Raw genomic sequence first — 15,401 nt, 5'->3', positions numbered from 1 at the left:
CTAGCATCATAATTGTCGTATAATCTGTCTAGCGTCATAATTGTCGTATAATCTGTCTAGCATCATAATTGTCGTATAATCTGTCTAGCGTCATAATTGTCGTATAATCTGTCTAGCATCATAATTGTCGTATAATCTGTCTAGCGTCATAATTTTGTTCTAAAGTAATTTTACTTTTAGCGAACTAGGAAAGGCGTAGGTTGCACTAAAATGATTATTAATTGAATAATGTTTCATAGAGATGAACAGTTACTCATTTGACCTTTGTTCTCCCGCCTTACGTCATCGTGGCCATGATGGCGCAGAATATTGCTTGGTAAATAATCATTGACTAGATGGGGGGGTCAAGGGTCAGGTTGTGGGTCGAGCCGGAAGGTCACGTGACCTGTGTACAACACGTCTGCCAACTTTGGAAATTCTTGATAAGTTTTGTATTTGCGTTAATTAGTTCTCATTGATCACCTCATGTGTGAGGAGAGTAAACACCTCATTAAGACAACACTGTGAGGTTGTGTACTGTGTGAGGGAGGAGAGGAAACAACCTGCATGTGTACATGTGTCAACACTGTACTGTACAAGTGTTGTGTTCCATCATCATTATGTTGGTCCTAGACGTCTGGGGACACCATGTTGTGGTGTTCCATCATCATTATGTTGGTCCTGGGACGTCTGGGGACACCATGTTGTGGTGTTCCATCATCATTATGTTGGTCCTGGGACGTCTGGGGACACCATGTTGTGGTGTTCCATCATCATTATGCTGGTCCTGGGACGTCTGGGGACACCATGTTGTGGTGTTCCATCATCATTATGCTGGTCCTGGGACGTCTGGGGACACCATGTTGTGGTGTTCCATCATCATCATGCTGGTCCTGGGACTTCTGGGGACACCATGTTGTGGTGTTCCATCATCATTATGCTGGTCCTGGGACGTCTGGGGACACCATGTTGTGGTGTTCCATCATCATTATGTTGGTCCTGGGACGTCTGGGACACCATGTTGTGGTGTTCCATCATCATTATGTTGGTCCTGGGACGTCTGGGGACACCATGTTGTGGTGTTCCATCATCATTATGTTGGTCCTGGGACTTCTGGGGACACCATGTTGTGGTGTTCCATCATCATTATGCTGGTCCTGGGACGTCTGGGGACACCATGTTGTGGTGTTCCATCATCATTATGCTGGTCCTGGGACGTCTGGGGACACCATGTTGTGGTGTTCCATCATCATTATGCTGGTCCTGGGACGTCTGGGGACACCATGTTGTGGTGTTCCATCATCATCATGCTGGTCCTGGGGACGTCTGGGGACACAAGTATGTGGTGTTCCATCATCATTATGTTGGTCCTGGGGACGTCTGGGGACACCATGTTGTGGTGTTCCATCATTATGTTGGTCCTGGGACGTCTGGGGACACCATGTTGTGGTGTTCCATCATCATTATGCTGGTCCTGGGACGTCTGGGGACACCATGTTGTGGTGTTCCATCATCATTATGTTGGTCCTGGGACGTCTGGGGACACCATGTTGTGGTGTTCCATCATCATTATGTTGGTCCTGGGACGTCTGGGGACACCATGTTGTGGTGTTCCATCATCATTATGCTGGTCCTGGGACGTCTGGGGACACCATGTTGTGGTGTTCCATCATCATTATGCTGGTCCTGGGACGTCTGGGGACACCATGTTGTGGTGTTCCATCATCATCATGCTGGTCCTGGGACGTCTGGGGACACCATGTTGTGGTGTTCCATCATCATTATGCTGGTCCTGGGACGTCTGGGGACACCATGTTGTGGTGTTCCATCATCATCATGCTGGTCCTGGGACGTCTGGGGACACCATGTTGTGGTGTTCCATCATCATCATGCTGGTCCTGGGACGTCTGGGGACACCATGTTGTGGTGTTCCATCATCATTATGCTGGTCCTGGGACGTCTGGGGACACCATGTTGTGGTGTTCCATCATCATCATGCTGGTCCTGGGACGTCTGGGGACACCATGTTGTGGTGTTCCATCATCATTATGCTGGTCCTGGGACGTCTGGGGACACCATGTTGTGGTGTTCCATCATCATTATGCTGGTCCTGGGACGTCTGGGGACACCATGTTGTGGTGTTCCATCATCATTATGTTGGTCCTGGGACGTCTGGGGACACCATGTTGTGGTGTTCCATCATCATTATGCTGGTCCTGGGACGTCTGGGGACCCGCTTGTTTACCCTGATGACTGACTTGCTACTAATTTAGGTTGTTAGGAAGAGTGTGACGTGTGGGTAATTAACCCGGGGTAGTGGGGGTGGGGGGGCGGGGGGGGTTGTCGGTCTTCTTTTGTTTTGTGGGGAATGTTTATGGTGGTGTGGGGGGGAGGGGGGGAGGGGGGGCCTCCATCATTGTGGTGTAATGTTGTCGTCTTCCTCCTCCTCCTGGGGGGGGGGAGGGGGGGTTGTACCTCGCCAGGTAAAGCTTCCCTTCTGGTCTGACTCTTGTATGTTGTTGTTGTTGTTGTTGTTGTTGTTATAACCCGAAGTTGTTAATAAGGTCAACACTTACATGAGAGGAAGAAAGATTTTAAGAAATACAAACGAAAGAAAATGTTTCTCGGGAGCAAGATGAAAATGTGACCAGGTTAGGTGGGTCATGAGGTAGACCCGACCAGGTTAGGTGGGTCATGAGGTAGACCCGACCAGGTTAGGTGGGTCATGAGGTAGACCCGACCAGGTTAGGTGGGTCATGAGGTAGACCCGACCAGGTTAGGTGGGTCATGAGGTACACCCGACCAGGTTAGGTGGGTCATGAGGTAGACCCGACCAGGTTAGGTGGGTCATGAGGTAGACCCGACCAGGTTAGGTGGGTCATGAGGTAGACCCGACCAGGTTAGGTGAGTCATGAGGTAGACCCGACCAGGTTAGGTGGGTCATGAGGTAGACCCGACCAGGTTAGGTGGGTCATGAGGTACACCCGACCAGGTTAGGTGGGTCATGAGGTACACCCGACCAGGTTAGGTGGGTCATGAGGTACACCCGACCAGGTTAGGTGGGTCATGAGGTAGACCAGACCAGGTTAGGTGGGTCATGAGGTAGACCCGACCAGGTTAGGTGGGTCATGAGGTAGACCCGACCAGGTTAGGTGAGTCATGAGGTAGACCCGACCAGGTTAGGTGGGTCATGAGGTAGACCCGACCAGGTTAGGTGGGTCATGAGGTAGACCCGACCAGGTTAGGTGGGTCATGAGGTAGACCCGACCAGGTTAGGTGGGTCATGAGGTAGACCCGACCAGGTTAGGTGGGTCATGAGGTAGACCCGACCAGGTTAGGTGGGTCATGAGGTAGACCCGACCAGATTAGGTGGGTCATGAGGTACACCCGACCAGGTTAGGTGGGTCATGAGGTAGACCCGACCAGGTTAGGTGGGTCATGAGGTAGATCCGACCAGGTTAGGTGGGTCTGGATCCTGGAAACCGGTTGACGAGATCTGGAAACCAGTTGGGTCACTTCTGTGAAGGTCTGGAAATGTGGTCATGTGGTTGGTTACACACCTGTTGCTCCAGGCCGGGGGGGGGGGGGAGGAGTGGATGATCCATGGAATGGGAGGAAGGAGTGGATGATCCATGGAATGGGAGGAAGGAGTGGATGATCCATGGAATGGGAGGGAAGGTTCCACATTCTGGAGTGGAACAGAGAACTTGTAAACTTTGTGTAATGACAACATGATCTTGAAACTTTGTGTAATGTGAAGAAGAGACGCAGGAAGAACTGATCAACACACTGAGAAATTAATTATCACATGATAACTGAGGTATAGTGGTGGTGGTGGAGGCAGTGGTGGTGATGGAGACAGTGATGGTGGAGACGGTGATGGTGGAGACGGTGATGGTGGAGACAGTGATGGTGGAGGTGATGGTGGAGGTGATGGTGGTGGTGGTGGTGGTGGTGGAGACGGTGATGGTGGAGACAGTGGTGGTGGAGCAGTATAATGATACATCTGTATTATTTAAACAAACGTGGTGGTGATGGTGGTGGTGATGGTGATGTGGTGATGGTGATGGTGGAGGAGTGGGTGTACAGTGGGAGATGGGGCGCAAGGTGTACGTACCTTCAGGGGAGGATAGCGCACGATGGGGAGCTTGCGGGGGAGGGGAGGAGGGGAGGAAAAAAGAGGGTGGTTGTGGATGAGGAGTGGGTGTGGGGGAGGGAAGGTGTGTATTGATTTATTATGTGTTGTTGTGTGGAAGCAGACGCCCCGCCCCGCCCCGCCCCGCCCCGCCCCGACGGCCCCAGCCCCGGGGGAGGTTAGACGCAAGGTCGGCCCCCCAGGCAGGTCCCCCAGGTGAGGTAAGGCTCCAAGCCGTCCCCCAGGTGAGATGACGCCCCTGGGGGCGTCATGCCGTGGCTCAGGTGAGCCGCGGGAGCGGAGCGGAGGCGTGGCGCGGCGCGGCGCCTGCTGGGGGCCACGACGGACCACATCACGCGTTGGCAACACCTCTGGTCTGCCTCTCTAGATAAACAGAACCTCAGCTGACATTGGCAACACTGCCACCCTCCACTTTCATGCCCCCAATTATATATATATATATATATATATATATATATATATATATATATATATATATATATATTCTTTCTTTCATACTGTTCGCCATTTCCCGCGTTAGCGAGGTAGCATTAAGAACAGAGGACTGGACCTTTGAGGGACTACCCTCACCTGGCCCAATTTTCTGTTCCTTCTTTTGGAAAATTAAAAAAAAACGAGAGGGGAGGATTTCCAGCCCCCCGCTCCCTCCCCTTTTAGTCGCCTTCTACGACACGCAGGGAATACGTGGGAAGTATTCTTTCTCCCCTATCCCCAGGGATAATATATATATATATATATATATATATATATATATATATATATATATATATATATATGTTGGATGGTTAACGTGTGGTGGTATAACATGTTCAGTTGTGTTCACACCAGACGTTGCTGAACAACACACGACTAACAACCAATTAGACGTAGTTGTCACGTCTCGTACACTGTGACGTAACACCTCGTCCCCCGGGGCTTAATTACTAGACTGGAGGGAGGCCCCCTCCCCCCCCCCCGCACGTCACGTACAGAGAGTAGCGAGGTAGACGAGCAAGCACCGGAGCTGGTCAGGTCCACACAGCTGGTGCTGCCACCTGCGCTGTGCCACCTGTGCTAGAGGAAGGCCAGCTGTGGGACCATGTATGGACGAGAGACGGCACGTCCGGCAGGGGGTGGGGGGGGGGGGGGAGGGGGGTAGTTAGATAAAGAATCGTCCAAAGAGAAATTGATGGAAACCAACCCATAGTGGATTTACGGTCATAATGAGGTGGTAGTGAGGTGGTAGTGAGGTGGGGGTGAGATGGTACGGAGGTGGTAGTGAGGTAGTAACGAGGTGGTAGTGAGGTGGTAATGAGGTGGTAGTGAGGTGGTAGTGAGGTAGTAATGAGGTGGTAGTGAGGTGGTAGTGAGGTGGGGGTGAGATGGTACGGAGGTGGTAGTGAGGTAGTAACGAGGTGGTAGTGAGGTGGTAGTGAGGTGGTAGTGAGGTGGGGGTGAGATGGTACGGAGGTGGTAGTGAGGTAGTAACGAGGTGGTAGTGAGGTGGTAGTGAGGTGGGGGTGAGATGGTGCGGAGGTGGTAGTGAGGTAGTAATGAGGTGGTAGTGAGGTGGTAGTGAGGTGGGGGTGAGATGGTAGTGAGGTGGTAGTGAGGTAGTAATGAGGTGGTAGTGAGGTGGTAGTGGTGGTAATGAGGTGGTAGTGAGGTGGTAATGAGGTGGTAGTGAGGTGGTAGTGAGGTGGTAATGAAATGGTAGTGAGGTGGTAGTGAGGTGGTAGTGAGGTGGCAATGAGGTGGTAGTGAGGTGGTAATGGGGTGGTAGTGAGGTGGTAATGAGGTGGTAGTGAGGTGGTAGTGAGGTGGTAATGAGGTGGGGGTGAGATGGTACGGAGGTGGTAGTGAGGTAGTAATGAGGTGGTAGTGAGGTGGTAGTGGTGGTAATGAGGTGGTAGTGAGGTGGTAATGAGGTGGTAGTGAGGTGGTAGTGAGGTGGTAATGAAATGGTAGTGAGGTGGTAGTGAGGTGGTAGTGAGGTGGCAATGAGGTGGTAGTGAGGTGGTAATGGGGTGGTAGTGAGGTGGTAATGAGGTGGTAGTGAGGTGGTAGTGAGGTGGTAGTGAGGTGGTAGTAAGGTGGTAATGAGGTGGTAGTGAGGTGGGGGTGAGATGGTACGGAGGTGGTAGTGAGGTAGTAACGAGGTGGTAGTGAGGTGGTAGTGAGGTGGGGGTGAGATGGTGCGGAGGTGGTAGTGAGGTAGTAATGAGGTGGTAGTGAGGTGGCAATGAGGTGGTAGTGAGGTGGCAATGAGGTGGTAGTGAGGTGGTAGTGAGGTAGTAATGAGGTGGTAGTGAGGTGGCAATGAGGTGGTAGTGAGGTGGTAGTGAGGTGGTAATGAGGTGGTAGTGAGGTAGTAATGAGGTGGTAGTGAGGTGGTAGTGAGGGGGTCGGGGGGGGGCACAAGTTGTGGTAGTCCGATGGTTAATGACCAGAGACGTGTTAGGAGGAAGACCCGCTACACTGAACCACTTAACTGCCTTGTAGTGACCCGGGCTGGGTCATGACCTGGTCTGCTGGTGATACCAGAGCCGGGGTCACGTGCTCATGACTGGTGGGAGGAAGATAATCATAATAGAAGATGGGATGTAGGAGTGTGTACCACACGATCACGTGACCTGCTACATGATGAGTGAGTCCCCCCGGCCGGCCGGCAACACGTGACCCAGCAATGTCGGTACAGAAGGTGGGTCAGGGTTCCCCACTGCTCAGGTGGCCAAGATGGCGGTGCCGGCCAGTGTGGGGGGCAGAGGAGGGGCGTGGCCACTCTGGCACCGCACGAAGAAATAACACAATGTGTGTGGTAGTGTGGTAGTCATGGTTGGGTGGGGTGTGGTAGTGTGGTAGTCATGGTTGGGTGGGGTGTGGTAGTGTGGTAGTCATGGTTGGGTGGGGTGTGGTAGTGTGGTAGTCATGGTTGGGTGGGGTGTGGTAGTGTGGTAGTCATGGTTGGGTGGGGTGTGGTAGTGTGGTAGTCATGGTTGGGTGGGGTGTGGTAGTGTGGTAGTCATGGTTGGGTGGGGTGTGGTAGTGTGGTAGTCATGGTTGGGTGGGGTGTGGTAGTGTGGTAGTCATGGTTGGGTGGGGTGTGGTAGTGTGGTAGTCATGGTTGGGTGGGGTGTGGTAGTGTGGTAGTCATGGTTGGGTGGGGTGTGGTAGTGTGGTAGTCATGGTTGGGTGGGGTGTGGTAGTGTGGTAGTCATGGTTGGGTGGGGTGTGGTAGTGTGGTAGTCATGGTTGGGTGGGGTGTGGTAGTGTGGTAGTCATGGTTGGGTGGGGTGTGGTAGTGTGGTAGTCATGGTTGGGTGGGGTGTGGTAGTGTGGTAGTCATGGTTGGGTGGGGTGTGGTAGTGTGGTAGTCATGGTTGGGTGGGGTGTGGTAGTGTGGTAGTCATGGTTGGGTGGGGTGTGGTAGTGTGGTAGTCATGGTTGGGTGGGGTGTGGTAGTGTGGTAGTCATGGTTGGGTGGGGTGTGGTAGTGTGGTAGTGTGTGGGGGGGGCAGCCACAACCATCAAGTTGTTACATTTACAAACCAAATTGTTTGTGTCATTGATGGAACGGTCAACATTATTGACATATCCAATATTGTTACGAAATTATTTATCAGATTTGAACAAAGTTTTGTGAATATATATATATAGAAATAGACGTTTGAAAATATATAGATAATTTTGGATTAATGTGAAGTGTTTGAGATGTTAATGTGAACCAAATATTTAGTAATGAAATGGAGGAAATATTCAGTGTAATATCATTATGTAGATATTTAGTGTAACATTATTATGTAGATATTTAGAGTAACATTATTATGTAGATATTTGGTTGAACTTATTCATTGATCGTGTTGTTACAAGTTGTTGTGTAAACACATCAAGTTGTATTCCAGACTCTTCCCGTATGAGGTAAACATGAGACATTCAACATGAAGTGTAACATGAAAGTTCAATTATCATAATACATGATATACAATATTCAGATATCTACACATTAACTTTTTTTTACAATATTTTCACGTTAGAATTCCTGTCATTTCGTGATTACCTTGACATACTGGCCATTACCCATGTTGTATTGTTCACAATACAGAGATAATCAAGTTGATGAACACAACACAAACATCACAAAATATCATTCAAATCAAGGATGGGAAACTTGGTCGGCCATCTTGGATCACCGACCACAAACAACTCTTGTTTTTCAGATAAGAAAATAAATATAAAATATAGTCGTCGCGTTGTTGATATTGTTGTAGGAAGAAGGAAAATATATATTTGAAAAGTTGGATACAATTTTTCACTTCGCACGGCGGAGGAAGATGACAATCTGGGGGGGGGGGGGGGGGGGCAGCCATGTTTGCCAGCCAGACTCCCGGATCTTGACGTGGCCGCCATCTTTGTTGACATTTGAACGACCAATCAACACGAGCCATTGTTGGTCAAGACTTGATAATGTGAACCTACATACACATACATACATACACACATACATACAGACACACACACACACACACATTCATACACACACACACACACACACACACACACACACACACACACACACATTCATACACACACACATACACACATTCATACACACACACACACACATTCATACACACACACACACACATACACACACATACACACAGACACACACACACACACACACATATTCATACACACACACACACACACACACACACACACACACACACACATTCATACACACACACATACACACATTCATACACACACACACACACATTCATACACACACACACACACATACACACACATACACACAGACACACACACACACACACACATACACACACAGACACACACACACATAGACACACGTATACACACACGTCAATTATCTATTTATCAATGTAATTAATTTATGATAAATCCTAGATATGTTTTGTGTATGTGTGAGTGAAGTATGATGTGTGATGTGGACTGGTTTATTATAACAACGGATGACTTTGTTGGTTTTATATTATAACGATAATTGGTTTACTGGTTATTATTTATATAATTGACCTATTTATCGTGTCTCCTGAGCCTGACCCAGCTACAACCCTGCGCTCCACGCAGTAGCAGGGAGAGGACAGTCGACCACACAGCAAAATATACTTTGACGATTCTTGTTGTTGTGTGATGATGCTGGGTGACCCGTGCGCGGGGTCATGCGCTGTGTACCTCACTATCTGAGGTCATGTCACCGCCGGTAATCACCTAACTTAACAACCCTTAAAAGTTTAATGACCAGGATTCACAAGGTAATTACCCTGACGCGTCAGGTAAAACCATTGACAAGATAATTACAAGTCATAAGATAATTAAGATAATTCACAAGATAATTCACAGCAAATGTAACTGGTAGTTATTACAAGGGTTATCACGACGGTACGACCCTTGACCACACGACGGTACGACCCTTGAGCACGACGGTACGACCCTTGAGCACACGACGGTACGACCCTTGATCACGACGGTACGACCCTTGATCACGACGGTGCGACCCTTGATCACGATGGTACGACCCTTGAGCACGACGGTACGACCCTTGAGCACGACGGTACGACCCTTGAGCACGACGGTACGACCCTTGAGCACGATGGTACGACCCTTGATCACGATGGTACGACCCTTGAGCACGACGGTACGACCCTTGATCACGACGGTACGAACCTTGAATTAGGTGGTTATACGCAAGGGTCGTCCTTTGAGGTCGAGTCGTACCGTCCTTAACCTATTCCAAGTTCAGACACTTGACCAAGTTTGTAACTTAACAAGACTTGGTAAGTTATATCCTTCAGCCCACACAATGTCTCCCTAACTTACCAGCTTGCTCAAGATCTCAACCTAACTTACTCTGGTCCCTAACTTGATACGTGTAGGTGTTCACTTTAGGTGTAGGTGTTCACTTTACGTGTAGGTGTTCACTTTACGTGTAGGTGTTCACTTTAGGTGTAGGTGTTCACTTTAGGTGTAGGTGTTCACTTTACGTGTAGGTGTTCACCTTACGTGTGCCGTTCACTTTACGTGTGGCCGTTCACTTTACGTGTAGGTGTTCACTTTAGGTGTAGGTGTTCACTTTACGTGTAGGTGTTCACCTTACGTGTGGCCGTTCACTTTAAGTGTAGGTGTTCACTTTAGGTGTAGGTGTTCACTTTACGTGTAGGTGTTCACTTTACGTGTAGGTGTTCACTTTAGGTGTAGGTGTTCACTTTACGTGTGGCCGTTCACTTTACGTGTAGGTGTTCACTTTACGTGTAGGTGTTCACCTTACGTGTGGCCGTTCACTTTACGTGTAGGTGTTCACTTTACGTGTAGGTGTTCACCTTACGTGTGGCCGTTCACTTTAAGTGTAGGTGTTCACTTTACGTGTGGCCGTTCACTTTACGTGTGGCCGTTCACTTTACGTGTAGGTGTTCACTTTACGTGTAGGTGTTCACTTTACGTGTGGCCGTTCACTTTACGTGTAGGTGTTCACTTTAGGTGTAGGTGTTCACTTTAGGTGTAGGTGTTCACTTTACGTGTGGCCGTTCACTTTACGTGTGGCCGTTCACTTTCGTGTAGGTGTTCACTTTAGGTGTAGGTGTTCACTTTACGTGTGGCCGTTCACTATACGTGTGGCCGTTCACTTTACGTGTGGCCGTTCACTTTACGTGTAGGTGTTCACCTTACGTGTGGCCGTTCACTTTACGTGTAGGTGTTCACCTTACGTGTGGCCGTTCACTATACGTGTGGCCGTTCACTATACGTGTGGCCGTTCACTATACGTGTGGCCGTTCACTATACGTGTGGCCGTTCACTTTACGTGTAGGTGTTCACCTTACGTGTGGCCGTTCACTATACGTGTGGCCGTTCACTTTACGTGTAGGTGTTCACTTTACGTGTGGCCGTTCACTATACGTGTGGCCGTTCACTATACGTGTGGCCGTTCACTTTACGTGTGGCCGTTCACTTTACGTGTAGGTGTTCACCTTACGTGTGGCCGTTCACTTTAAGTGTAGGTGTTCACCTTACGTGTGGCCGTTCACTTTAAGTGTAGGTGTTCACCTTACGTGTGGCCGTTCACTTTAAGTGTAGGTGTTCACCTTACGTGTGGCCGTTCACTATACGTGTGGCCGTTCACTTTACGTGTAGGTGTTCACTTTACGTGTAGGTGTTCACTTTAGGTGTAGGTGTTCACTTTACGTGTAGGTGTTCACTTTACGTGTGGCCGTTCACTATACGTGTGGCCGTTCACTATACGTGTGGCCGTTCACTATACGTGTGGCCGTTCACTTTACGTGTGGCCGTTCACTATACGTGTGGCCGTTCACTTTACGTGTAGGTGTTCACTTACGTGTGGCCGTTCACTATACGTGTGGCCGTTCACTTTACGTGTGGCCGTTCACTTTACGTGTGGCCGTTCACTATACGTGTGGCCGTTCACTTTAAGTGTAGGTGTTCACCTTACGTGTGGCCGTTCACTATACGTGTGGCCGTTCACTTTACGTGTGGCCGTTCACTTTACGTGTGGCCGTTCACTTTACGTGTGGCCGTTCACTTTACGTGTAGGTGTTCACCTTACGTGTGGCCGTTCACTTTACGTGTGGCCGTTCACTTTACGTGTAGGTGTTCACCTTACGTGTGGCCGTTCACTTTACGTGTGGCCGTTCACTATACGTGTGGCCGTTCACTTTACGTGTAGGTGTTCACTTTACGTGTAGGTGTTCACTTTAGGTGTAGGTGTTCACTTTAGGTGTAGGTGTTCACTTTACGTGTGGCCGTTCACTATACGTGTGGCCGTTCACTTTACGTGTAGGTGTTCACTTTAGGTGTAGGTGTTCACTTTAGGTGTAGGTGTTCACTTTAGGTGTAGGTGTTCACTTACGTGTGGCCGTTCACTTTACGTGTAGGTGTTCACTTTACGTGTGGCCGTTCACTTTACGTGTAGGTGTTCACTTTACGTGTGGCCGTTCACTATACGTGTGGCCGTTCACTATACGTGTGGCCGTTCACTTTACGTGTGGCCGTTCACTATACGTGTGGCCGTTCACTTTACGTGTAGGTGTTCACCTTACGTGTGGCCGTTCACTATACGTGTGGCCGTTCACTTTACGTGTAGGTGTTCACCTTACGTGTGCCGTTCACTTTACGTGTAGGTGTTCACCTTACGTGTGGCCGTTCACTTTACGTGTAGGTGTTCACCTTACGTGTGCCGTTCACTTTACGTGTAGGTGTTCACTTTACGTGTAGGTGTTCACTTACGTGTGGCCGTTCACTTTACGTGTAGGTGTTCACCTTACGTGTGGCCGTTCACTATACGTGTGGCCGTTCACTTTACGTGTAGGTGTTCACCTTACGTGTGCCGTTCACTTTACGTGTGGCCGTTCACTATACGTGTGGCCGTTCACTTTCGTGTAGGTGTTCACCTTACGTGTGGCCGTTCACTTTACGTGTAGGTGTTCACTTACGTGTGGCCGTTCACTTTACGTGTAGGTGTTCACCTTACGTGTGGCCGTTCACTTTACGTGTAGGTGTTCACCTTACGTGTGCCGTTCACTTTACGTGTAGGTGTTCACTTTACGTGTGGCCGTTCACTTTACGTGTAGGTGTTCACTTTACGTGTGGCCGTTCACTTTACGTGTGGCCGTTCACTTTACGTGTAGGTGTTCACCTTACGTGTGGCCGTTCACTTTACGTGTAGGTGTTCACTTTACGTGTAGGTGTTCACTTTACGTGTGGCCGTTCACTTTACGTGTAGGTGTTCACTTACGTGTGGCCGTTCACTTTACGTGTAGGTGTTCACTTTACGTGTAGGTGTTCACCTTACGTGTGGCCGTTCACTTTACGTGTAGGTGTTCACCTTACGTGTGGCCGTTCACTTTACGTGTAGGTGTTCACTTTACGTGTGGCCGTTCACTTTACGTGTAGGTGTTCACCTTACGTGTGGCCGTTCACTTTACGTGTAGGTGTTCACCTTACGTGTGGCCGTTCACTTTACGTGTAGGTGTTCACCTTACGTGTGGCCGTTCACTTTACGTGTAGGTGTTCACCTTACGTGTGGCCGTTCACTTTACGTGTAGGTGTTCACCTTACGTGTGGCCGTTCACTTTACGTGTAGGTGTTCACTTTAGGTGTAGGTGTTCACTTTACGTGTAGGCCGTTCACTATACGTGTGGCCGTTCACTATACGTGTGGCCGTTCACTTTACGTGTTGTCGTTCACTTTGACGTACACAGGAGTATCAGTAATGTAGTGACGTCATCGAGATGAAGCTAGGTAGAACAGACGTGTTATTAAAGATTCACAACCACACACATTATTGTTGTGTTGTGAACTGTTGTTAATACTGCTCATCTGTTGCTCAAGTTGATGTGGGGGAGGCGGCCCTGGCCCCAGCCATGTGTTGCTGAAGTTAGCGGTCACAACTGCTGAAGTAGGCGGTTGTGGTTTGAGTGGTGCAGTAGGTGGGGTCCAGCTGGATGGTTGTAGGTGATGGAGCCATGACGCATCAATGATACATTAGTGTATAATAACGAATTACGAACATTGTAATAAAATCTATTGGTAATAGAATAACGAACATAACATTAATAGTATCATAATCCAAGACTGTTTCTGTAACAATTATTTTTTATATTTATTTTGTAGCCAGTAGTTTAGTGGGACACTATAGACTTTGGTATGACTCTGGTTATATGGTGGTGTGACGTCATGGCGTCATGAGCGGGGCGGGAGGACGGACTGTGTGCATGACCCTGCTCACCTCAACGTCTCTGTTACAGACTGTGTACGTGTATGAGGTCCGTCATGAGCCGGGAAGGACCACTCGGGCCATGAAGAGGTCCGCCAGGTATGTAGGCTCGGGTTAGCCATCATATTGACCTATAATATTGTCTTCGCTCCGGCTGTGGTTCCTGGCCGCCATATTTACCTTGTCTCCATATTTTCCTCCGCCATGTTCTTGTTGGTCTTTGATTTGTACGTTTTCTCTCGTCGTCGGTGTCCACAGTTATGCAATATTTATTTCTAGCCTCCGCCCACAACCTACCTGGGTTGTGGCTTGTCTAAAGTCTTTCTACAACCAAAAGACATGAGCGGGCGAGACGTTAGCTTGCGAGATGTGAGCTAACGAGATGAGTGAGCGAGACGTGAGTGAGCGAGACATGAGTGAGCGAGACATGACCGAGCGAGACGTGAGTGAGCGAGACATGAGTGAGCGAGGATAAAGATTGGAATATTTCACATCTCGCTGATGATGTGCGCGGACGTATACTGTCGTATTACTCCGCCACGTAAATTGGTTCCGGCAAACGGTTCATCTTGCTTCATATGTCGTCCTGAACACGACGGGACGACCCTTGAACACGACGCTACGACCCTTGAACACGACGCTACGACCCTTGAACACGACGCTACGACCCGTGAGCACGACGTACGACCCTTGAACACTACGGAGCGACCCTTGAGCACGACGGTACGACCCTTGAACACGACGGTACGACCCTTGAACACGACGCTACGACCCTTGAACACGACGGTACGACCCTTGAACACGACGGTACGACCCTTGAGGCTGCTAAACTGACCTCTGGGATAATTCTATAGTTTCATTACCAAAACAACGAATCAAAACCTGAGCGTGGCTCCAGCTAAGTTGCCAGCCAATCAGAGCCTGGGTGTGGTTCCAGCTAAGTTGCCAGCCAATCAGAGCTTGGGTGTGGCTCCAGCTAAGTTGCCAACCAATCAGAGCCTGGGTGTGGTTCCAGCTAAGTTGCCAGCCAATCAGAGCCTGGGTGTGGCTCCAGCTAAGTTGCCAGCCAATCAGAGCCTGGGTGTGGCTCCAGCTAAGTTGCCAGCCAATCAGAGCCTGGGTGTGGCTCCAGCTAAGTTGCCAGCCAATCAGAGCCTGGGTGTGGCTCCAGCTAAGTTGCCAGCCAATCAGAGCCTGGGTGTGGCTCCAGCTAAGTTGCCAGCCAATCAGAGCCTGGGTTTGGCTCAGCTAAGTTGCCAGCCAATCAGAGCCTGGGTGTGGCTCCAGCTAAGTTGCCAGCCAATCAGAGCCTGGGTGTGGCTCCAGCTAAGTTGCCAGCCAATCAGAGCCTGGGTGTGGCTCCAGCTAAGTTGCCAGCCAGTCAGAGCCTGGGTGTGGCTCCAGCTAAGTCGCCAGCCAATCACATCCTGGGTGTGGCTCCAGGCGCTAGCCAATCAGAGCTCATCTGGAAGGGGGGGGAGGGAGGGAGCAGAGAGGAGGTTGGCTCTGCGTTTC

The 15,401-nt window shown here is 49.6% G+C and overlaps 1 protein-coding gene across 1 annotated transcript in view; it reads left to right on the top strand.

Moving 5' to 3' along the window:
* cac (calcium voltage-gated channel subunit cacophony) overlaps positions 1 to 15,401 on the top strand; it is a 1,845,957-nt gene that overhangs the window by 4,394 nt on the left and 1,826,162 nt on the right. The window contains exon 2 of the mRNA XM_071696567.1: positions 13,918 to 13,985. The gene's annotated coding sequence lies outside the window, so the exon portion shown is untranslated. The remainder of the gene's footprint in view (positions 1 to 13,917; positions 13,986 to 15,401) is intronic.

The sequence above is a fragment of the Panulirus ornatus genome, chromosome 59, assembly GCF_036320965.1.
Source record: "Panulirus ornatus isolate Po-2019 chromosome 59, ASM3632096v1, whole genome shotgun sequence".
NCBI lineage: Eukaryota > Metazoa > Arthropoda > Malacostraca > Decapoda > Palinuridae > Panulirus > Panulirus ornatus.
This window is presented reverse-complemented; position numbering and strand designations above follow the sequence as displayed.